Source organism: Hylobates moloch, unplaced genomic scaffold (genome assembly GCF_009828535.3).
Source record: "Hylobates moloch isolate HMO894 unplaced genomic scaffold, HMol_V3 SCAFFOLD_12, whole genome shotgun sequence".
Classification (NCBI taxonomy): Eukaryota; Metazoa; Chordata; class Mammalia; order Primates; family Hylobatidae; genus Hylobates; species Hylobates moloch.
This window is the reverse complement of record NW_026652287.1, coordinates 74,091,512-74,118,146: the sequence shown is the minus strand read 5'-3', so window position 1 is coordinate 74,118,146 and position 26,635 is coordinate 74,091,512. Positions and strand designations below refer to the sequence as shown.

The following is a 26,635-nucleotide window of genomic DNA, read 5'->3' as shown; positions in this document are numbered from 1 at the left end:
ATACTCATTCTCCTCTCTGCCACCATGCGAAGAAGGATGTGTTTGCTTTCCCTTCTGCCATGATTGTAAGTTTCCTAAGGCCTTCCCAGCCCTGCTGAACTGTGAGTCAATTAAACCTCTTTCCTTTATAAATTACCCAGTCTCAGGTATATCCTTATGGAAGTGTGAGAACTTCCACCAGTAAATTGGTGCCGGGTGATGGGGTGCTGCTGTAAAGATACTCAAAAATGTAGAAGTAACTTTGGAATTGATTAGTAGACCAAGGTTGGAACAATTTGGAGGGCTCAGAAGAAGACAGGAAAATGTGGGAAAGTTTGGAACTTCTTAGAGACTTTTTGAATGGCTTTGACCAAAATGCTTACAGTGATATGGACAATGAAGTTCAGGCTGAGGTTGTCTCAGATGCAGATAAGGAACTTCTTGGGAACTGGAGTAAAGTAGATCGGAGGCATTTTGCCCCTGCCCTAGAGACATGTGGAACTTTGAATTTGAGAGAGGTGATTTAGGGCATGTGGTGGAAAAAATTTCTAAGCAGTAAATGTTCAAGAGGAAGCAGATCATAAAAGTTTGGAAAATTTGCAGCCTAATGAAGCAATAGAAGAGAAAACCCAATTTTCTGGGGAGAAATTCAAGTCTGCTGCTGAAATTTGCATACGTAATGAGGCATCAAATGTTAATAACCAAGACAATGGGGAAAATATCTCCAGGGTATGTCAGAGACCTTCACTGCAGCCCCTCCCATCACAAGCCTGGAGGCCTACAAAGGAAAAATGGCTCTATGGGTCAGGCCCAGGGTCCGCCTGTTGTGTGCAACCTCAGGACTTGGTGCCCTGCACCAGCTGCTTCAGCTCCAGCCATGGCTAAAAAGGACTAAGTACAGCTCAGGCCATTGCTTCACAGGGTGCAAGCCCTAAGCCTTGGCAGATTCCACGTGGTGTTGCGACTGCAGGTAGGCAGAAGACAAGAATGGAGGTTTGGGAACCTCTGCCTAGATTTCAGAGGTTATATGGAAATGCCTGGATGTCAAAGCAGGAGTAAAGGAGCAGGGCCCTCATGGAGAACCTCTGCTAGGGCAGTGCAGAAGGGAAATGTGGGGTTGGAGCCTTTACACAGAGTCTCCACTGGGGCATTGCCTAGTGGAGGTGGAGAAAAGGCCCATCATCCTCCACACCCCAGAATGGTAAATTCACCAACAGCTTGCACCATGCACCTGGAAAAGCCACGGACACTTAACCCCAGCTGTGAAAGCAGCTTGGAGGGGAGCTACAACTTGCACACAGGGGTGGAGCTCCCCAAGGCTGTGGGAGCCCACCTCTTGCATCAGCATGCCTTGGATGTGAGGCACGGAGTCAAAGGAGATCATTTTGGAACTTTAAGTTTTAATGACTTCTATTGGATTTGGGACTTGCATGGGGCCTGTAGCCCCTTTGTTTTGGCCAGTTTCTCTCATTTGGAACAGGTGTATTTACCCAATGCCTGTACCCGCATTGTATTTAGCAAGTAGTTAACTTGCTTTTAATTATACAGGCTCATAGGCAGAAGAGACTTTCCTTGTCTCAGATGAGACTTTGGACTTAGACTTTTGAGTTAATGCCAGAATGAGTTAAGACTTTGGGAACTGTTGGAACGGCATAATTGTGTTTTGAAGTGTGAGGACATGAGATTTGGAAGGGGACAGGAGCAGAATGATATGGTTTGACTGTATCCCCACCCAAATCTCATTTCGAATTGTAGTTCCCATAATCCCCACATGTTGTGGGAGGGACCAGGTGGAGATAATTGAATCATGGAGTAGTTTCCCCCATCGTATTCTCGTTATAGTGAGTTAGTTCTCACAAGATCTGATGGTTTTATAAGGGGCATCCCCCTTCACTGGGTACTAATCCTTCTTTTTCCTGCCACCATGTAAAAAAGGACATATTTGCTTCTCCTTTTTCTGTGACTGTAAGTTTCCTGAGGCCTTCCCAGCCCTGCAGAACTGTGCATCAATTAATCCTCTTTCCTTTATAAATTACCCAGTCTTGTGTATGTCCTATAGCAACGTGAGAATGGACTAATACACCTACCTACCAAATCCATTTGGATAGTTAACAGACATCTCAAACTTGATCTCCTCCACTCAATTTTCCCACCCCATTTTGTCTAATAGAGTCTTCCACAACTCCTCTAGTTGCATAGGCCCAGGTGTCTCTTTTTACCTTCTCTGTCTCATATACCACATTAAATTCACATGCTGGCTGCCCTTCAAATATATATACAGAAAATCAGACATTTACTTACCCATCCACTACTTCCTCTCTGGTCCAAGGTTTCTAATAGCAAAAGCCTTTAAAATAGCACCTCAATTTTTTATCTCTTCCTCTGGAGTATATGCTTAATACTGTAGCCAGAATGGTCACTTGTAAAACATATTTGGATTATGTTTCTTCTTTTCAAAAAAATTTACAATGCCATCTCATATCATTCCCTTTAATTTATTTATGAAATTTGGAAAATTCCCACATATATGTTCCTTACTTCTTTGATGTCTACTCCTATTAACTTCTCTTACATAGCATGTTTGCCACACTGGCTTCCATGCCTAAATTTTGAGCTTGCCAGTTAGATTCCTACCCCACGGCCCTTGCACTTGCTCTTCTCTCTGCCTATGGTGCTTCTCCTCCACATATGTACAGGCTAGCATCTCCATCCACTTTAAGTCTTTGCTCAAATATAAGTTTCTAAATATGGATGCCCCATCATGACTATGTTATTTTAACTTGCAGCACTCCTTATTTCCCTTTCCTGCTTTAATTTTCCCCATAACACACATACTTTATTTTAGTTTTACTCTGCTTTATCTCATTAGAATATAGCCACTGTGAAGCCACTGATTTTTGTCTGTCCCCACCCTGATCGAACTATCCTAATAACTAGAAAAGTAGAACAGTATCTGGCATATAGTAGCCTCAAAATAAATATTTGAATTGAATTGCATTGAACTGAATTGAATGCCTTCTTTGAATATTGTGTTAGCCTGCTTGGGGTACCATAAAAAATATAGACTGCTTAAACAACAGAATTAATTTTCTCTCAGTTCTGATGGCTGGAAGTCCAAGATCAAGGTTCCAGCTGATTTAGTTTCTTGTGAGAGCTCTCCTCTTCACTTGAAGATTGACACTTTCTTCCTATGTCCACACATGGGCTTTCCTTGGTGTATGCATGAGAAGGAGTGGTAGAGAGAGAGAAAATAAAAAGAGAGAGAGAGAACTGAAGTGAGTGAGCTCTGGGATTCCTTCTTATAAGGGCATTACTCTTGTCACATATTACCATTACTCCCCACCCTATGGCTTCATTTAACCTTAATTACTTCCTTAGAGTTGCCATCTCCATATACAGCCTCACAGTGCAGAGGGTGGGGCTAGGGCTTCAACCCATGAATTTGTTGATGTGAATGGAGGTGGTGACACAAACATTCAGTTCATAACAGATACCAACTTTTCAATCTAGGCCATGAATTTTTAGATATAGATTATAAGTGTTATACTTGTTCAAATATAACACTCATAATCCATATGAAATTGTTCTTTAAATGCTTATGAATATGGTCTCTTTCAAGCTCAACCATGTTTTCAGACAATACCTAATAAATTTCCAGCAGATTGTCATGAGCTGTTCATTTATTCTAAAAACAATTTTCCTTTCCTTTTTTAATATGCTTAAATGTATCTTAATTAATTAGTAAAAAATGTTTCAAAGAATTCCAAGTAAAATGTTACAGATTTTGAAACTAAGTTAGTCCTAGGGTTTAGCATCTACTTATAAAATTAGTATTATGTGCCAGCATATACCAGGCACACAGAAATACTGGCTTATAAAAGTGGTATTTTCCTATTCAACAAAATGGAATAAAGCGTGAAGGAAAAAAAGGACAGAAGTAACCAAAACAATAAAAGACCTAAATTAACTATGGAAACTGAATAGAAAAAAGCTTAGGCATGAAATCAAACAGTGATTTGATTTGGTCAATTTTTATAGAAAATAAAGATAATATATTTTCACTTTTATTTTAATTGAGGGCAGTTTAAGGGCAATATGTTCAAAATAAATTATATAACACCCATCTTGTTTGGGCGACATATCCATAAGTCAGATTTTTAAAGTTTCTTCAGTAAAAATTCTACATATCTCCAACTTGCTTAAATTTTGTCACCAAATATTTTTTTTCATGCCATGTATCAGTAAAAGATGTTTACCCCCTGAGGTATATATGCTTAATATGGTTTTCCTAAATACTTACAGCAAAAAGCCCAGTCTAGGATAAGAAATTTACTTGTTTGGATTAAATAATACTTTGATCTATTTGCTTTTCAAGAACACTGTCACGGGAAGTCAGGGACCCCGAACGGAGGGACTGGCTGGAGCCATGGCAGTGGAACATAAATTGTGAAGATTTCATCTTGATATGGACATTTATCAGTTCCTAAATAATACTTTTATAATTTCTTATGCCTGTCTTTAATCTCTTAATCCTGTTATCTTCCTAAGCTGAGGAGGTACATCACCTCAAGACCACTGTGATAATTGTGTTAACTGTACAAATTGATTGTAAAATGTGTGTTGGAACGATATGAAATCAAGGCACCTTGAAAAAGAACAGAATAATAGCAATTTTTATGGACAAGGGAAGACAACCATAAGGTCTGACTGCCTGTGGGGTTGTGCAAAAACAGCCATATTTTTCTTCTTGCAGAGAGCCTATAAATGGACGTGCAAGTAGGAAATATATCGCTAAATTCTTTTCCTAGCAAGGAATATTAATATTAATATCCTGGGAAAAGAATGCTTTCCTGTGGGGAGGTCTATAAACATCCACTCTGGGAATGTCTGTCTTGTGCAATTGAGATAAGGACTGAAATAAGCCCTGGTCTCCTGCAGAACCCTCAGGCTTACTAGGGTTGGGAAAACTCAGTCCTGGTAAATTTGTGGTCAGACCGGTTCTCTGCTCTTGAACCCTGTTTTCTGTTGTTTAAGATGTTTATCAAGACAATACATGCACTGCTGAACATAGACCCTTATCAGTGGTTCTGCTTTTGCTCTTTGCCCTGTGATCTTTGTTGGACCCTTATCAGTGGTTCTGCTTTTGCCCTTTGCCTTGTTCCCTCAGAAGCATGTGATCTTTGTTAGACCCTTATCAGTGGTTCTGCTTTTTGCTCTTTGAAGCATATGATCTTTGTACCTACTCTCTGTTCTTACACCCTCTGCCCTTTTGAAACCCTTAATAAAAACTTGCTGGTCTGAGACTCAGGAGGGCATCATGGTCCTACCAATATATGATGTCACCCCTGGTGGCCCAGCTATAAAATTCCTCTCTTTGTACTGTCTCTCTTTATTTCTCAGCTGGCCGACACTTATGGAAAATAGAACCTATGTTGAAATATTGGGAATGAGTTCCCCCAATAGAACACTGTTTACTTTGAACCATTTAACATTGGTGCCCAATTTAAGATTTTCTACTAGGAAATATCATCCGTTACCCTTCTATACTTTATAAGATCTACAAAATCTTAAGAAATAGTAGATAGACATTAAGCCATTCCTAAATAATATTTTAGAACTCAACAGACTTTACATAAATCTGAATGGAGGAATGATTCTCCACAGATGTCAGAGACCCATCATAGTCATGGTATTATTGGTTACACCAGGAAGCCCTACTGAACCTGGAAATATACTGAACTGCCACAGACTCCATGCTATGCAAAATCTACACTTGTAAAAATATTTTGAGTTGAATTGACATTTCTGCTGTTGAAAAACTTTATCTTCTAACAAGCTAATATTCTTTGTTTTCTCCTTCTACCTATTTGTAATAATCTTAAATAACCACTGTAAATTGTTTTAATTCAAGTTTATTTACTGCACATGAAAACAGGTCACTAAAATGTGTAGGTATTGAACAACTTAAAAAAATGTTTTCACATGTTTCAAGGTGTGTGAAATAAGCATGGATCTTAAGTATTTACTAAAAATTAATTATATTGTAAAATAAAGTGTTCAGTTTGATGGTACTAAAAATTCACTAAAATAGAAAACTACAAAAATACTAATATAAATGTTAAAAAGATACAATTTACACATTTATTAGAATTTCTAATCAGAAAAATACAAAATTTAATATACTTAAAGCTAGAGCTATACTTTAAACATTATAAGGATAATTTGAAAACATAGCCAATAATCTGGGCAACTGAAACAAAAGGTCAAACAACAAACCTTCATTCTTATTTTGCAGTTTCTAAGCATTTTAAATGATAAATATTTTTGGCTGACCATTGGAACAAATGCATGATTTTTCCAGTAAATATGTGAAATAATAGTCCTCAAAAATCACTAATTTACCACTTTAAATGCTTTTACAAAAAATGGTATCAACATTATTTTAATTTAAAAAAAAAAACAATTGTTCTAGCTGTTCTACACCAAATACGTTGATTTAAAAAAATCTGCTTAGTTTTTCAAAAGTGTTTGGAATATTCTAGATTCTTGCTATTGTTTGTTTGTTTCTTAGAATTCAAACTGTATTCTACAACTATTCTATGGCAGGCATAGCCACTCTGATAAGATCCTTTTGGTGTAGGCAGAGAATAGTAGTATGTGTCCACCAGCATTCCCATTCTATTGGCTGGCATCAGAATGTTGTCTTTTCATGGGGTGTATTGGTGAACTCTTTTGAAGCTGCCTTCCTCAGGGTATATATACTGTACGGTGTGTATCCTGACTTGGCAGAGCTACTTTTATGGCATCTCTTACCCTATAAATTAATGCAGCTGGGCCTTTGTCTCTGCCTCCCTTTCTGCTTGCCCTACTAATCATGGCTTACCCAGGAGACTAACAGTCTTCAAAATTCCTCAGAAGGAAAACAGGTTCTAAACACTGAGTATACGTATATATACATATATATAGTGTGTATACATATTCATATATATGAATGAATATATATGTCCATCTCCATATATATATATATATGGAATGTCCATCTCCATATATATATATGGAATGTCCATCTCCATATATATATATGGAATGTCCATCTCCATATATATATATATGGAATGTCCATCTCCATATATATATATATGGAATGTCCATCTCCATATATATATGAGTATATACATTCATATATATGGGTATATATTTATATATGAATATATATATATTCGTATATATTTATATATGAGTATATATATATATTCATATATATATTCAAACAACTAAAGACAAATGTCAGTTTCTCAAGAATATTTTTACCATATTCCCATCCAGTGGCCTAAGGGTTTCTACAGCTTTTGAAACATCCAACCAGATGTGATTAATGTCAATTTCTCTTTAGTAAACATCTCTAATCTCTCTGAGATGGAGCTCCTTTCAATTATGCTAGTGAGCTGAGCATGAACAGAGACTGTTTCTTCCTCCAGAGCTCTCCATTTTCTGCTTACATGGCTGGACTGGTAGGAGTGAAGATTGAAACACTAGTTTGGCTTATCTTCCCTCTAAAAAAGGAGGCGGAGTCTGGGGTGGGAGGACTCTGGAAGTTACATATTTGTTTTATAATGTGGAAAGTCTTGTTGTCTATTGTCCTCAAATTTTTTTTGAGACGGAGTCTCGCTCTGTCGCCCAGGCTGGAGTGCAGTGGCGCAGTCTCGGCTTACTGCAAGCTCCGCCTCCCGGGTTCACGCCATTCTCCTGCCTCGGCCTCTCCGAGTAGCTGGGACTACAGGCGCCCGCCACTACGCCCGGCTAATTTTTTGTATATTTAGTAGAGACGGGGTTTCACTGTGGTCTCGATCTCCTGACCTCGTGATCCGCCCGCCTCGGCCTCCCAAAGTGCTGGGATTACAAGCGTGAGCCACCGCGCCCGGCCTGTCCTCAAATTTTCAAAAAAAAAAAAAAAAAACCATGGAAAAGACCCATTTTATGTAATGAGCCCAGATATTTCATTCATATAACCGAAATTTCTCTATAATACATAAAAGGGAGGGGGTGGGAGTTGCGGAGAGCAAACATTACAAAATTGCAGAAAAGAGACCATTCCTCTCATGTATAAAAACATTCTGTTCTATGAAGGTGTAATCCAGAGTGGTGTGTTAAAATAAGTGTAAAACTGGGGATCAATTTTGTGTGAGTGTGCGGATAAATGCTAGGCTTTGATGGTCATTATATTAGCTCAGAATAAAAACTCACTGCTCTAGAGGTATCAGAAACAGCCTTTTATAAGTACCTCACTCACTTATTCTATAGTACACAAGGGAATGCCTATTAATATATACTATACTGAACAAGACACTCTTTGCCTTGCATTTTCCCTGCCTCGCACCAAGCACAAACCTTCCATGCATTCAATAGAGAGTTAAAGCAAAATCTATCTCTGTGCATGATGTGGCAGGCTGATTTACTAAGAAATGTGGCAGAATAACATATTGAAAAATTTAATAACTGTCTAGTTTTTATTTTGCCATAGCACCAGAAAATGGATAGAGTGTTATTTTCTTTCACTCTCCATTTGCATCAAGGTAGCAATGAGTTTGTGCCCTTGAGTTCTGGGATTCCTTTATTTCCTGGGTAAGGAGGGAGTGGAGAGATTTTCGGGAGTTTGTGAGCAATGGAGAAGTTGTCAGGCAGAATATGCAAATAATAAGTATTAAAAAGTTAAATCCTCAATGTGTTCTTCCACCCATTCCAATTTTTTTTTTTTTCACTGAGCACAGCGACTTTATTACTCGGCACGGCCCTCGTACCTTTCCAGAACGCTCAGTAGTGAGGCCGTCTGGGATTGCTCAGGGGGTTGGGCCGGAAGCGGTAGGCCAGCATCTTCCTCTTGCGGAAGGCCTCGTACTCGTTGTCCTCCTTGGAGAATTCGGTCAGCCGGTCAGTGCCGAAGCCGGCACCTTCCACTGTGGTGGTGGCCTTGTTGACCGGGTTCTTGATGCCCTGGCCTTCCGAGCCCAGCCCCTCGCCTTCCTTCCAGCCCATCTTCATCAGCATCTGATAGCCAGTGTTCTCCACCGTCAGTTTGTACTCCGAGTAGTCAGGCTCACGGCTCTCCTTCAGGGCCTTGAAGATTTCCAGAACTTCTCCAGCTCGTCCGGAGGCAGGAAGTCTCCGATGAAATGCTTGCCCTGGCTCACTTTTGTCAGCTGCTTGGCCCATTTCCTGGTCTTGTCCATCTCCATGCACCGCAGCTGGTGCTTCCAGGTGCCCACCTCTCTGAACACCTCCTCGTCGCTGTGGTAGCCGTGCTGGTGCTGCATGTCCTGCATGGCCCGCTTGTGCTGCATGATCATGTCGTACATCTGCTGCATCTCCTGCTGCTCTTTCGGCTGCTTCTTCTGGGCGTCCGACAGCTCCGTGACGCCCACTAGACCCACGGGCTTCCCCTTCTCATAGCTGAGCCCCTTGAGGTCCTGAACTGACAGAGGCGAGGGAGAGGCGTACACGTCCTCTGCACCAGCTCAGCAGGTGGGAGTTCTACCTTATCCTCTTCTGGCCTCCACCGGCTCTTCCGCTTCCTCTTCACGGTGGCTGCGGAGGCTGGCTTCCCTGGGGCGGCTGGAGCAGGGGTGACGAGGAACTGGGGGCGGGAAGCGCAGGCGGGGAAGAGACGGGGCAAGTGGTGGCCGGAGGCAAGGTCCCTGACAGGGCCTCACTAGGGGACTTGGGCGTCAGGCCGGGTCGGGTGCCCTGAGGCTGCCTGTGGAGCCGGCCTTGGCTTTCCGGAGCTCCTCCCGCTTCTATTGGTAGTACTTGTATCCTTGGCTGTTAGTCTCATACAGAAAGCTGAATGCCTGGTTCTCACGGCTGTTCTGGAGGGCGATGGTTTCCACCTCCGGATGCCAGTCCACTACGAACCTGGCCAACTTTCCTGCAAGGTTCTTGACCTCTTCATCCTCTGGGAGTGAAACTTTCTGAGAGGCTGCCTGCGACTTCTGAGCTTCCTTTCTTATCTCAGCCACCTTCTTTCTGTAGTAGAGAAATTCCCTGCTATTCTTATCCTGCAAAAATGCAAATGCCGGGTTTTCCTTGTAGTTCTCCATAGCTACTTTTTATATCTCGGGGCCTTCTTCTGCCACAAAGCGGGCCAATTTCTCTATTACTTTCCGAGTCTTGGTTCCCTCTGAGGGTGAAACTTTGAGCTGGGATTACAGGCGCCAACCACCACACCTGGCTAATTTTTTTTTTTTTTTTTGTATTTTTAGTAGAGACGGGGTTTCACAGTGCTGGCCAGGTGGGTCTCGAACTCCCGACCGCAGGCGATCCTCCTGCCTTGGCCTCCCAAAGTGCTGGGATTACAGGTGTAAGCCACTTGTCCTGGCCTCTACAGTGCAGTTCTATGGGAAGAAATTCATTTTATTTTATAAAATGTTACTGTAAAAAAATAATATAAAAACATATTTTCAAGGCAGTTAAAGAGACCAGTTAGAATGGCCATCATTAAAAAGTTAGGAAACAACAGGTGTTAGAGAGGATGTGGAGAAATAGGAACACTTTTACACTGTTGGTGGGACCGTAAACTAGTTCAACCATTGTGGAAGTCAGTGTGGAGATGCTTCAGGGATCTAGAACTAAAAATACCATTTGACCCAGCCATCCCATTACTGGGTATATACCCAAAGGACTATAAATCATGCTGCTATAAAGACACATGCACACGTATGTTTATTGCGGCACTATTCACAATAGCAAAGAGTTGGAACCAACCCAAATGTCCAACAACGATAGACTGGATTAAAAAAATGTGGCACATATACACCATGGAATACTATGCAGCCATAAAAAATGATGAGTTCATGTCCTTTGTAGGGACATGGATGAAACTGGAAAACATCATTCTCAGTAAACTATCGCAAGGAGAAAAAACCAAACACTGCATGTTCTCACTCATAGGTGGGAATCGAACAACGAGAACACATGGACACAGGAAGGAGAGCATCACTCTCCGGGGATTGTTGTGGGGTGGGGAGAGGGGGGAGGGATAGCATTAGGGGATACACCTAATGCTAAATGACGAGTTAATGGGTGCAGCATACCAACATGGCACATGTATACATATGTAACAAACCTGCACATTGTGCACATGTACCCTAAAACTTAAAGTACAATAATAAAACAAACAAAAAAATTAGCTTAACAAGAGAAGCCTTTTTCCCAAAATAATTTTTTAAAATAAAACAACATATTTTGGCAATTAAAAAAAAAAGAATCTTAGAAAAATTTGACATTAATTTAAATAATATGCTATTGTTACATATTTTATTCTCCATATATTTTAAACCACGTAACACATGATTGATGTTTTAGATTATAAATGTATATTTAAATTTGTATGTATAAAAAAAAGAAAACTTCCATAATAAAATATTTTAAAAGTGAGAAAAAAAAAAAAAGAGATGTAGAAACCCATGCTTTGGATTATAAGCTAATAAGAACAAATAAGAAATGGGAAGATGGCAGTGGGTAAGCCCAAAATTAAATACTAAAAACATACATTGATTATTTAGAAATGCTAAAAACATACATTGATTACTTAGTAACAGTGGGATACAAAGTTTCCTGAAACAAGGAATATAAAGAAGATCTTTATTTTATTTCATAATGTTTTACAACATCTCTAAAAATACTTATACTGTTCAATCACTAATCATTTACATGCTTCAGTGAATATACAAGTGTATGTGTCTTTTTGGTAGAAAGATTTTATTTTCTTTCAATATTTTCCCAATTTCTATACAAGTTGGACAGAAAAGTGCAAGTCATGGAAAGGGGAATAGAGTTTTTCAGTTAGCACATAAATCTGAGATTAATATTTAGGGCTCAATACTTTTTTTGAGATTGCATTTTTGCTTTTCTTCAGCATCATACATTTAGCAAAATTTTTAGGTAATAAAATCATGATATAGCTGTTGAATTACCCTGTTTTCTTGAAAACTGTCTGAAAAATTAAGCCAATATAAAATTTCTAAATTATACTAATATATCTATAGAAAACAACTTGAAAAGTTCCTATGTAACTTGCAGAGAAGTTTAACCTTCTTAATATAATAATACATTTATAATTTAATTTAGCTTTATTTCACATGTAATTACATGAGTTTGCTTTAAGATTTCTAAAAAAATCAGTGTATTTCGTGTTAAGCGTTATGGATATAAATATCTGAGATGAATTTAGCTAATAGTAAAATCTAAGATTTTTATCTCTTCTAGAAATTATCCTCTACCACTGTACATTTACATTAAATATGTCAATAAAATCTCTAGTTATACTCTTTGAAGGTTTACTAAAAATATTCAGAGTAAATGCAAAATATTTTATCATACTTTTATATTGATGTAAGTATTCCATTTTGGAAGGGATTTTTCTTTAGATAAATTTTGAGTATTTCACTGCATACTGTATTTGTCACCCACTAGTTAGCAAGAGTTATGGAGTAAGCTCACTATGACATAATGTACCAATTACTTTTCTTGGTGTACCAGTATCTCCTTTCAATTTGTGTTTGGACAGTGCTGCCGTGTGTGTGTGTGTGTGTGTGTGTGTGTCTATGTATGTCTGTGTATGTGCTTGCAGGAAAACAAGTCCATATGGGAGACTAGTGAAGACAATAGTAGTTGACTTTTCTGTTGTGCTAATTCAATGAAAATTTCAAAACTAAGCATTTACAGAGAAAGCAATTCAAGACGTTGTAGGTAAAGTCTTTTTTCATTATGTATCATAAGAATAAAAATTAAATCCTGTGTTAAATCATATCCTCTCTATTGAGTTGACTGACCATGATATAATACATCCCAATAAGGTCAGAAATAAGCCTGACTAGACTAACTTTCTTAGAAGAATACTGCTTATCTCATTTGCCCTCCATAGGTACAGCATTTTTACTTTTCCTTTTATTTTTATTTTATGTTTTTTTTTCAACTCTTAGTTTAGATTCAGAGAGTACATGTGCAGGGTTGTTACCTGGGTATATTGTGTGATGCTGAAGTTTGATGTACAGTGGATCTCGCCCAGGTACTGAGCATAGTACCCAATAGGTAGTTTTTCAATACCTGCTCCCCTCCTGCCCTACCCTCTCTAGTAGTCCCCAGTATCTATTGTTTCTACCTTTATGTCCAGGAGTACGCAGTGTTAGTTTCTCATTTATAATTAGGAAAATGCAGAACTAGAGGAAAACTGGTTTGGTTTTCTGTTGCTGCATTAATTTGCTTAGGATAATGGCCTCCAGGTGCATCCATGTTGCTATAGAAGAACATGATTTTATTCTTTCTTATAGCTGAGTAGTATTCCATGTTATAGATATATTACACTTACTTTATCCAATCTGCCATTGATGATCACCTGTCAGTGATGATGTCTTTGCTATTGTGAATAGTGTTGCAGTAAACATATGTGTGCATGTGTTTCTTTGATAGATTTTATTTTCTTTTGGATATATCCAGTAATGGGATTGCTGGGTCAAATGGTAGTTCTAAGTTCTTTGAAAAATGTCCATACTGTTTTTCACAGTGTCTGAACTAATTTTCATTTCCACTAACAGTGCGTAAGCATTTCTTTTTCACCACAGCCTCACCATCATCTGGTTATTTTTTTTTTTTGATTTTTTAATAATAGCCATTTTGACTAGTGTAAGATGGTATCTCATTCAGGTTTTTTTTTTCAAGTTATTTTTTTTTTTTACGAATTTTTAAAATTTCAGTAGGCTTTTGGGGAACAGATAGTGTTTGGTTACATGAATAAGTTATTTAGTGGTGATTTCTGAGATTCTGGTAAACCCAACACCCGAGCAGTGTACGCTGTACCCAATGGGTAGTCTTTTCTCTCTAACCTCCCTCCCACCCTTTCCCCTGGGTCTCCACATTGTGGTTTGGATTTGCATTTCTTTGATAATTAGTGATGTGTAGCATTTTTAAAATATATTTACTGGCTGCTTGTATGTCTCCCTTTGAGAAGTGTCTCTTTATGTCATTTGCCCATTTTTAAGTGGGTTATTTGTTTTTAGCTTGTCGATTTGTTTAAATTCCTTAAAGATTCTAGATATTAGATCTTTACCAGCTGCATAGTTTGCAAATATTTTATCCCATCTTGTTGGCTGTCTGTTTACTCTGTTGATAGTTTATCGTGCTGTGCAGAAGCTCCTTAGTTTAATTAGGACCCACTTGTCAAGTTTTGTTTTTGTTGCAGTTGCTTTTTAGGATTTAGCCACAAATTATTTCCTGAAGCCAATGTCCAGAATGGTGTTTCTTAGATTTTCTTCCAGGATTTTTAGAGTTTGAGGTCTTATATGTAAGTCTTTAATCCATCTTGAGTTAATTTTTATATGTAGTGAAAGGTATGGGTCCAGTTTCTGCTTATTGCTAGCTGGCTATCTCAGCACCATTTATTGAATAAGGAGTCCTTTCCCCATTGCTTGTTTTTGTCAACTTTGTCACAGATCAGATGTTTGTAGGTGTGCAGCTTTATTTCTTTGCTCTGTATTCTGTTCCATTAGTCTATGTGTCTGTTTTGGACCAAGACCAGGATGTTTTGGTTACTGTAGCTTTTTAGTATAGCTTGAAGTTGGGTAATTTGATGCCTCCAGCTTTGTTCTTTTTGCTTAGGATTGCCTTGGCTATTCCGGCTCTTTTTAGTTCCAAATGAACTTTAGGATGGTTTTTCTATGATTCTTTGAAAAATTACATTGGCAATTTGATAGGCATTACACTGAATTGTAGATTGCTTTGGGCAGTATGATTATTTTAATTATATTGCTCCTTTCTGTCCATGAGCATTAAATGTTTTTCCATTTGTTTGTCCTATATATGATTTCTTTCATCAGTATTTTGTAGTTCTCCTTGTAAGGTCTTTCACCTCCTTCGTTAGGTGTATTCCTAGATATATATTTTTTTCTATTTTAGCTATTGTAAATGAGATTTCATTCCTAATTGGACTCTCAGCTTGAACATTATTGGGGTATAGCAATGCTACTGATTTTTGTACATGAATTTTGTATCCTGAAATTTTCCTGAAGTTGTCTATTAGTTCCAGGAGCCTTTTGCTCGTGTCTTTAGGGTTTTTATAGATGTAGAATCATGTTGTCAGTGAAGAGAGAAAATCTCACTTCTTCTTTTCTTATTTGGATGCCTATTTCTTTCTCTTGCTTGATTGCCCTGGCTAGGACTTTCAGTACTATGTTGAAAGGAATAGTGAGAGTAGATATCTCTGTCTTGTTCCAGTTCTCCAGGGAAATGCTTACAGCTTTTGCCCATTCAGCATAATGTGGGTTGTAGGTTTATCATAGATGTCTCCTATTATTTTCAGGTATGTTTCTTTGATGTCTAGTTTCCTGAGTGTTTTTATCATGAAGGAATGTTTGATTTTATCAAAGGCTTTTTCCGTGTTTTTGAGAGATCATATAGTTTTGGTTTTCAATTCTGTTTATGTGGTGAATCACATTATTTATTTGTGTATGTTGAACCAACCTTGCATCCTAGCAAGGACATCTACTTGATTATGGTGAATTTACTTTTTATGTGCTGCTGCATTTGGTTTGCTTGTATTTTGTTGAGGGTTTTTGCATCTATGTTCATCAGGGATATTGGCCTGTAGTTTTCTTGTTTTGTTGTGTCTTTGCCAGGATTTGATATCAGAGTGATGCTGCTTTCATAGAATGAGTTACAGAGGATTCCTTCCTCCTTAATTTGTTGGAATAGTTTCAGTAAAATTGGTATCCATTCTTCTTTGAATGTCTGGTGGAATGCAGCTGTGAATCCATCTGGTCTGGAGCTTCTTTTGGTTGGAGGTTTTTTGTTTCTGATTCAATTTCAGAACTCAATATTCGTCTTTTCCGTGTTTCAATTACTTCCTGATTCAATCTTGGGAGATTGTGTGTTTCTGGGAATTTATCTATTTCGTCTAGATTTTCTAGTTTTGTGTTCATAGAGATGTTTGTAATAGTCTCTGAGGATTTTATATTTCTGTGGAATCGATTGTAATGTAACCTTTTTCATTTCTGATTGGCACAGCATTTTTAAGTAAAGTTCTAGATGGGCCTAATCAGTTCACAAATGTACTTCATATTATCTGAATGGATATTAAATTACCAGAAATCTGAGAAACTTTAAAATCGTTTAATTGATTATATATGTATTTTATATTATATATAATATACATCACATATTGGTAATAAATATAGAACAAACACCTATGGATCTACCACCTCAATTAAGAAGCAGAACAGGCCGGGCGTGGTGGCTCATGCCTGTAATCCCAGCACTTTGGGAGGCCAAGGCAGGCGGATCATGAAGTCAAGAGATCGAGACCATCTTGGCCAACTTGGTGAAACCCCGTCCCTATTAAAAACACAAAAATTAGCTGGGCATGGTGGCACACACCTGTAATCCCAGCTACTTGGGAGGCTGAGGCAGGAGAATCACTTGAACCCGGGAGGTGGAGGTTGCAGTGAGCCAAGATCGTGCCACTACACTCCAGCCTGGCAACAGAGCGAGACTCCATCTCAAAACAAAAAAAAAAAAGCAGAACATTGCAAATATTAACTCTGTCTCTTTGCTCCTTACTTTCCTATCCTGTCCTCCTCCCTTCCATAATTAACCATCATCCTAAATGTTGAAATTACTCCTTTGTCTTTTAAACATAATTTTTACCAGATAAAATAAAAATGGTTAAAATGCTTTTTAGAATTGACAACTACCAGTATTACATATTTAAGTTAAACACTTAGATTTATACTCTGATTTTGCCATGTTATCCCTGTCTTTGGACATTTTCAGTCTGAATTTAAAAAAAAGCTAAATAAAAAAGTGTGAGAGGCATTGTTATAGAATGTAACTTCTATGTAGAGTTTTTGTGAAGATTAAATAGATAAAGCACATAAAATGCACAATGCAATGCCTGGTGCTTCCTAGGTTTTAAAAAAATCATTAGTATTAGTATTAGTAGCAGTATTACTACTATTATTATCATTATCATATGTTGCTGTGTATGTGTAATTGTTGATTATAATTTAGTAATGAGTGAATCAACATAGTTTAATTGAAAGCTTTGTCTTAGTTCTTAGATAGTAAAATTTTTTTTGGTTATACATATTAACATTTTAATGAATTTTTTCTTCAATGATTCCATGTATGCCTTGTGTTTTATTATTGGAACACTGAGCATGTGGGGGTTATTTATATCCTACTGATCAAGATCATCGCCAAAGTCTGATTGCAAAAATTCAAGAAATTGCAACCTTAGGAATAAATGGGTTAAAAAGATAATTTGAAGCATATAATTCTATATCAACATTTGTCAATACCCTCATGATACTTGGGCTGTCAAAATAAGCAGAATCACTGAACGACTGTGACAGAACTGAATCTAATCCTTCTCAATCACACTACATCCTACTCCAGTATCTACATGAAGTGAAACATGCTTGTGCTGATCATCTTATGACCTTCCCAAAATTTTAATAATTTACAAGCTATTGAAACCTCCTGGTTACCACTTTCTTTTTGTGAGGAAATTGGAATGAAGTACCTTATTATCCTAAAATTGTTTCCATAGATAATATTTATAGTTTATAAATTAAAGATATTTCAGAATATTTGTACACATTGCATACACATTTACAAACAAAGCGTAGTTTTCAATTACAAAATTAATTAATAGGTATCTAATAATTCTAAAAGAGACATTATAGATTCCCTCGGCATTTTATGTCCCTGTAGCGTGTTACTACGTATGCTATGTGGAAGGAAAAATTATATTTTGACAGTTTGCTTTTCTCAGGTTGTTGCTTAGCATTGCAGATGCTATCATTTCTTTCATTGTTTTTATCACATGCATAATTTTAAAAGACACAGTGCTTGTAATGGCTTTAAGAAATTATTACCTTCCAGAATTTTACTATACTATTAGTATGTTGCTCAACAGCTACTTATCATACATTCCTGCTAAAATAGGCAATATTATTTTTCTCCACCCCTTTGCTTTAGTTTGATAAGAAAATATGAGAGAACTAATAACTACTTTATAAATAAAATTTATTTTCAAATTAATACAGAAGCAGAAACAAACACAAATAAACATATTAAAGATGATGTCCTAATGATATCATAATGAGGCTCTAGATAATACTAGTTGTGTTGTATATTATAAAAGTATTGTGGGAAAAAAAATTCAGCAGGGCAAGTTATCTGAATTTAAAAGCAATGGAAGAACTTCCAAATAAGAATGTCAGTAAATTCTCAGCATAAAATACTACAGCTTTGAGGAAACTTCAATTGAAAGACAAATACTATGAATCAAAGTATTAAAATAAATTAGACCATTTCTATCATTAAAGTTTAAATGCCTCAGACAAATAAGAAAATACTAATATAATAATAGATAAATACACTATGAACTGACAATTCACAATACAGGAAAGAGAACAATTATGATAACATTAGATAACATAAATATTCAAAACAGCAGAATATAAAAGAGTTGATAAAATTAAAGTTTTAACAAAGTTTTAAAATTTCCAACTGACTAATACAACTCCGTAGGGAAGATATGAACTCTGGAGTTCAAAATATCTGTGTACACTTTTGTAGCCCCATCATAGTAGTTCTTTAAAAATCTAGGCTCTGACATAACAAAATCCATATTTCTACTATGTGCACCCCTTGCTCTTTTATGATCCTTTGATGCCCTGCTTTTCAGTGGTGTCCTTAAGAAGATCTTTCTCTTACAGTGTAACCTTAACCATTTCTGCTACTAATTAACCTTTCTTCCCCTGAACTGGTTACACATTCCATGTGCATGTTTGTCTTTCTTTGTTCTATTTGTGCTGTCTGTGAAACTTAGGAGAGGAACAAAGATTCTCTCAGCAAAAGGGCACCAAATCTTTTTACTGCCAACTCCTTGGTTCATGGATTCTCAATGGTCAGCCTGAGGCCATAATTGTGTTCATATGTCACCATAGACTAATCTCAAGAGCCTGCCCTCTTTCAATTCCTTATCCCCATACAGAATCCTAAATATCATTTCCAGTCTTGTTGCCATTTAAACTTTCAGCTAAACAACTTCAAGAGACATGTCTCAGGGGAGAAGTGGGGGGGGAAATGGTAGTTGAAAACTAGCTTCCGCTGTGTATATATTCAGATAATCAGTAACAAAACTGTGGAGATTTTCCTGTCCCTCCATAACACATTCCTGAAAAAGGAGAAAGGTGAGATGTAGAACTTTCAGAAACCCAGAAGCAAGTCTCCTCTATATAAACATTATAAGGTGCAGTTATTATTTTTCAATCAGAACACCTTCAATGTGACCCTTGATCACTTAGTACCTGCCAAGAAAAGCTTAACCATCTACAGAAAAAGATCATTTACCCTTTATCTAAAAATTACTGCTATATTCTCATTAATTAATTTATTTTTATTTTTATTTATTTATTTTTTTGAGATGGAATTTCACTTTGTCACCCAGGCTGGTGTAATCTTGGCTCACTGCAACCTCTGCCTCCTGGGTTCAAGCGATTCTTCTACCTCAGCCTCCTGAGTAGCTGGGATTACAGGCGTGTGTCACCACTCCTGGCTAATTTTTGTATTTTTAGTAGAGACAGGGGTCTCACCATGTTGACCAAGCTGGTCTTGAACTCCTGACCTCAAATGATCCACCTGCCTCAGCCAACCAAAGTGTTAGGATTACAGGCGTGAGCCACCAGGCCAGGCCCTCGTAAATTTGTTTTAAATAAGAAATCACAGTATTTAAATATAGGCAGTTCCTAAATTTTTTTTTTTATTATTTATTTCCTTTCTTTTCCTGTTTTTGAGATGGAGTCTTGCTCTGTCACCTAGGATGGAGTGCTGTGCTGTGATCTTGCTTCACTGCAACCTCTGCCTCCTGGTTCAAGTGATTCTCTTGCCTCAGCTTCCTGAGTAGCTAGGATTACAGGCACATGCCACCACGTCCCTTTAATTTTTTTAAATTTCAGTAGAGACGGGATTTCACCATGTTGGCCAGGCTGGTCTCAAACTCTGGACTCCAGATGATCCTCCCAGCACTACCAAAATGCTGAGATTATAGGCATAAGCCACCCAGCTTTACATGGTAATTCTATCAGTGAAGTGATACAGGTTGAATTTTCTTTTAAAAATAATTTGGGTAAAAGATAAGAGATCAACTGTATACTGATTTCATGGGAATTTAAGTCAATTTAACTATGTCCCAAGAACTACATGTGTAGCACTTGCTGGGACTAATGATCAACTTGACTTGACCAGGCAAATTCAACATTAGCAACAGGTGAGCAACTTTATTAGAAGCAATTTCTATGTCAAATAAATTCTGGAAGTCATTGAAGTGATTTTAATACTACAACAAAGAGCAGAACAACTGATGGAAGAATTAGGCTCTACAAGACTTAGACAGAAGACTGTTTGCCATTCATTAAGAGAAAGGGTGAGGCTGCAGGTCTCAGAAGCCCTAAGGTTAGCCTTCAGCATGGATTCTTGTCAGTCATGAATCATTCTCTGACATGAGATCTTGAAGGTGGAATCCAAGTTCCTTAGAGGCAAAGCAGTGTGGCCTTCTACCTACAGAGTTCATACAAGTGTTTTGATTATTACGGAATAATTTGTCACCAGAAGCTGAGTTACTAAAAGATAATTGGGGAAATTTCAGCTCACATTGTAGGAGAGATAATGCTTGTCTTAATTAATGGTTTTGACCTGAGTCAAGTTGGGAGGTGTTTTAATTAGAGACCTTGAGGCTGGAATTTTTTAAATAACACCAAAAAATTCAACAAAATAAGCTGTATTTTTTTTTCCTAAAAGAAGATTCATGACAGCTCACCAAAAATACACTTTTTAGAGAAGTTTTGTTGTTATTTTCCTATATGTGAGGCAAGTCTCTCTGCTGAGAGGTTGACTCCACTTCACTCCTATTCTTGCCACCTCTGAACTCTGAATTACAATCCTAGACCTGGCTTTGATCCTCTGGAGTGTCACCAAGGAAGGACATCAGAAACTGGTGGAGTAAACCAACTTAAAGATTTTTCCTTGTCTAGGTTTCCTTCAGTTTTATACTGAGTCTCTTTTATAGAACTTTCAGATATAGAATGCTGCTGTTCAAAATGCCCTCTGGCTAGGCAGTTTTTGATTGATCCTAACATATGATACGAATATGGTTCAAATAGTTAGAAAGTCAGGATGGAGATGACCATAAAGTTGAATAATTCAATAAAATAGGAGAATCAAAGATTGGTATCTAGAGTCTTGGAGGTTGCCTCAACTAGAGAGAGTACCATGCAAGAGAAGGACTGAGGAGTTGATTTGAGGTGTTCCAGCCAACAGATCAAGTGAGAAATCAAACAAGTATCATCTTATCAGATATAACCATTCTCTTTTAAAGCTAAGAATGAGGGACCTCTCTTTGGTTATAACTTAATACTTGCTGTGGCAAAATGTGCATACTTACAAGAGAAATGCAACTGTCTGTGTATATGCATGAGTACATGTGTTTACAAACACAATAAACAAGAAATTCTTTAAAACAAAACTAAAAATAGTGAAAAAAGATCACAATTTTATTTCAGTATTCATGAATTTTGTGTTTCCAGGTCAACTGTTTTTAGTAGGATAATACATTCAATAGGATGTATAGAGGATAAAGATGAGATGTAGCTGATTTAAAAACATCTGGGTTCTAATATCATTGAATTAAGAAATTAAGAACAATAACTCAAGTTTAAGACATCAAGTCAAATTTTCTGCCCAGTGCTCCTGTCAATAAAATGTTTTTTTCTTAGAATATGAGTTATATACCACATTTTATTAAATTGTTTACCCTATATTGTGTACTTAGGCTACAGTTCACCTAGATGCAACCATTCACACATTTTTCTGTCCTTAATACATTATTTCTTAACTCTCCACTAAGAACAGTTATCTTCCATGGTGGGTAAATTAGTCCTGTCATATTAAGAGTTTGATATTTTCTGTTATAAATGTATGCTTTAATTTATTACAATATTTTGACAACTTAGAATGACTACCAAAAATTTAATTCTTAGGGAATTTAATATGTGTTGTCTTCTCAGGGCTGAATATTACTTTTGCCATGATATATTTTATTTTCAAAACACTGGTGAATTATATTTGTGAATATTTTATTTAGAAATTTATTTCACTAGTTATGTGGTTATAGAACCAATAATGAAAATTTATTTATATATATATATATATATATACACAAAAAAGTATATATATATATACACACACACAAATACATATATATATATACGTGTATATATATGTATGTGTATATATATATATACTTTTGCCTGGGATTAGACACATTTTTCCCTATTCCTCTGGCTATGTACATTTAAAAACTGAGACATATATACGTATTCTGAAAGGTGGAGAGAGAGAATCAGGCAGTTTAGGGACCTCGGTACCGGAGAAATGATGTAGTGATGAGTTTCCTGGATTTTCTTTTTGATTCACATATTCCAAACTGCGAGCTGGCTAAGATAGTAACCTGGTAATGCCAACAGAAACATATTTTTAAAAAGTTCTGACAGATGCCTGCTGTTCCTAACTAAAAGAACAGAAAAATGGCAATCTAGCAAGACAGAAACTTTTATACAATAGACTCTTTATTGAAGAAAAACACCTTAAGAAAGACCATGGTACCATCCTCATCCAGCCAGCAAATGCAGAGTTCAGAGCCTAGATTTTCATTGTCTCTAGGTTGTAGTGAAGTTTATAAACCTCCCTTCTGTACCCTACAGGGCTGGTGTCAGAGAAGGCTGAGTTGGGTACCAAGACATTCGTTCTCTCCAGATGATAACAAGGACCCTCACATGGTATCAACGAAGACCAAATGGTAAGCCTCCATTTTCACTTCTACCTTGCAGTAATGAACTGTTACTCTTTCTTTTCCTCACTGGGAAGGTGTTAAAGGATGTCTCTTGGAGAGTCAAGGCTTTTGCCATCACAGTAGCAATAAGGCTTCCCCCCCCAGCTATCTTAGTGTAAGTACGGGCCATGTGAGATACAGAAACAAGGCACCCCGTCTCCTACTAGACAGGGAGATATTAGTAGAAATCTAGCAGTGAGCCAGAACTCCTACTATCTCACAATAATTAGTACCTTCCCTCCTTGAGTATAGATGTCGGCCAAGTGTAGAACCGAATTTCTGTCCCCCTCTGGCAGTAACAAGGGGGTGCCCCACTCTTCCCCTGCCAAAGTGATGTCAGAGAAAGAGAGCTAAAACAGGCTTAAGTAAGATGCAGCATTTTATAATACCCAAAATGTCTAGGTATTCATATAAAATTTTACATCATACCAAGAACCAAAAAGATCTCGAACTGAATTAAAAAGATAATCAATAGATGTTGACACTGAGATAACAGAGATATTAGAATTATCTGGCAAAGATTTTAAAGCAGCCATGATAAAAAAATACTTAAATAAGCCACAAAAAATGCTTGAAACATAAAAATAGGAAGCTATGGCAAGGAAGTGGAAAGTCTCAGTAAAGAAATTAAAGATATAAAGAAGAACTAAGTAAAAATTATAGAACTGAGAAATGAAATAATTGAAATTAGTAACTCAGTGGATAGTTTCAACAGCATAATGGATGAAACAAAGGAGACAAAGACCTTGAAGATACAACAACACAAATTACTTAATGAGAATAGAAAGAAAATAGACTGAATAAAAAGTAGACAGAACTGGGCAGGAACAGTGGGGTTATAATGAAAAAACAAACAAACAAACAAAAAAAACAAAAAACCTAACATTCATGTTATTAGAGTCCAGGAAGGAAACAAAAAAGGTGAGGCTGTAACAGTACTTAAAAAATAATGGCTAAAAATGTCTCAAGTCTGGCAAAAACAGAAACATATTAGTCTAAAGAAGCTAAGTGTGATAGTGTCAGCTGTCAACTTGACTTGATTAAGAAATACTTAGAGAGCTGGAAAAACCTTATTTCTGGGTAGGTCTGAGAGGGTATTTCCAGAAGAGGTTGGTATGTGAGTTGGTGGACTGGCTAGGAAAGATCTTCCCTCAATGTGGATGAGCCCTATCCAATTAGCTGAGGGTCCTGTTAGAATAGAAAGGCCAAGGAAAGGCAAATTCTTTCTCTTTCTATTCTGCAGCTGGAATACCCTTCTTCTGCTAACCTAGTACATCCAGGCTGTCCAGCCTTTGGATTCCAAAACTTACACCAGTAGCCCCTCGGGTTCTTGGGCTTTTGCCTTCGAGAGTTAAATGATTAGTTTCCTTGGTTCTGAGGCTTTCAGACTTGTACTGAGCCATACATAATGCCAGCATTTCAGGGTCTTCAGCTTGCAGATGACTGTTCACAGGACTCCTTAGCCTCTATAATCAATTAAGCCAATTCCTTTAATAATCCCCTATTATCTATCTATCATCTATCTTATTGGTTATGATTCTCTAGAGAACACTGACTAATACATTGAGCAAACTCCCAACAGGATAAAACAAAAAATATGACACCAAGAGACATGACAGTTAAACTTCTGAAAACTAAAGACAAAGAAAACACATTGAAAGCTGTAAATGAGAAATGCCACATTACCAATAAAGCAAAAAGAATTCTAATAGGCAACAGATTTCTCATCAGAAACCATAAAGGCCAGAAATAAGAGAACTATCAACCAAGATTCTATATCTAATGAAAATATCCTTCAGGAATAAAGAGGAAATCAAGATATTCTCCAATGAAAGAAATTAACATTAACTGGAAGTTTATAAAGGAGAATATTCAAACCTCCAATAAGTATATGGAACAATATTTAACATTATTTACCATTGGAGAAACAAATTGATTCCTCCATGATATACCACTTTTTCACCTACGGAATAGCTAAAATTAAATAGATTTACAGTATTAATTATTGGCAAGGATGTAGAGGAACCGGAACTTGTATTCACTTTTGGTGATTGTATAAATTAGTTAAAAGACTTTGGAAAACTGCTTGTATTTACTAAAGCTAAACATATGCCTACATCCTGACTCAGAAAATCCATTACTACTACATACCTGAAAGACATGAGTGCATAGATTCTCAAAAATCATATCCAAAATGATATTTACAACAGGTTTATTCATATTTCCAAACTGGAAACAACCCATAAATCTACCTATAAGAAAATTGATGAGTGGTAATACACTCAAACAATGAAATACTACCAACCTATAAAAAAAAAAAAAACTACTTACCTATAAAAAATAAATACTACCCACCTATAAAAATAAATGCTACCCACCTATTAAAAATCAATACTGCTTATCTATAAAATAATAAAATCATAATATGCAGAATAATGTAGATTAATTTTATCAACATTATGTTGAGCAAAAGAAGCGGGACACAAAAGAGGATATATTATATAAATCTATTTATGTGAATTTCAAGAATTGACTAAATGATGGTTAAAAGAGCCAGAATAATTAGAAAACTGAAGGTGAGAAATGAACAGAAAAATGAATGAGGGAATCTTCTGCAGTCTTGAAAAATATTGTATATCTGATTTTGGGTTGTACAAAAACTATCTTCAAGCTCTACACTTTTGTGTGTGTGTGGACAGGTGGACTACAACTGGCTGAAGTGTGTTTTCTAACACTAAATTATATGAGGTCCTCTACAAAAAAATCCAAAAAATTAGCTCTGCATGGTGGTGTGTGCCAATAGTCCCAGTTACTGGGGAAGCTGAAGTGGGAGGGTTGCTTGAACCTGGGTTGAGACTACAGAAAGCCAAAATTGCACCACTGCACTCCAGTCTGGGTGACAGAGCCAGACCCTGTTTCAAAAAAAAAAAAAAAATTACAATTTGAGGTTGAGTTTTTCAAATTCTGAAGTCCATGCAATCTCCGTTATGCCATCTTGCTCTCCTAAAATAAATAATACAATCTATATCTAATTCTAAAGTTCAGTTACCCTGAAACATGGAAGAGAATGTGTCCTGAATAATAATACTGATGACATCATATTAATATAAGAACAATTCAACATAATTCATCAACAATTCTGCATAAAATATCACCTCAAGTGAAGATTTATTTATGTTTAAAATTGGAATTTCCCTATTTATATTAAAGGACAAATAAAAGAGTAGGACTTTGGTTACACTCATGGTGTGTGGCTTCAATAGTAATACTGACAAACTATTTGAAAGGTAGGAGTTTTCTTTTTCTACAAAGATTTAAATTATTTGGATATACTGCAAGACTGCTTTTTAAGTATAAACATATTTAAAAAGGTAAATAGCACATAAAGAGAAATAAGACATTAATGTAATATATAATATTAAATATTAAATATAATATTAAATATTAAATTAAATATTAAAATAATATGTAATTGGATATAATATTCCCTATGGATCCCTTCAAATTAAGGTATTCTCACTAAATCTCTCCCAACCTGTCGCTTATCTGGCTTATCTAATTCTCTCTCAGGCTTTCAGTTATCTCCGATGTGCTGAAAATTACCAGTTTTGTAGCTTTAGGCCAGACCTCCCTCCACCTCTCCCATCCCCTTTGCTATCTAAACATTTAGTGGATACTTCCACAACAAAATGCACTATAATAAGCTCATCATCC

The 26,635-nt window shown here is 36.8% G+C and overlaps 1 pseudogene; it reads right to left on the bottom strand.

Moving 5' to 3' along the window:
- Window positions 1–8,790: 8,790 nt before the first annotated feature.
- On the bottom strand, window positions 8,791–25,141 carry LOC116479024 (SURP and G-patch domain-containing protein 1-like; annotated as a pseudogene).
- Between the last annotated feature and the right edge of the window lie 1,494 nt (window positions 25,142–26,635).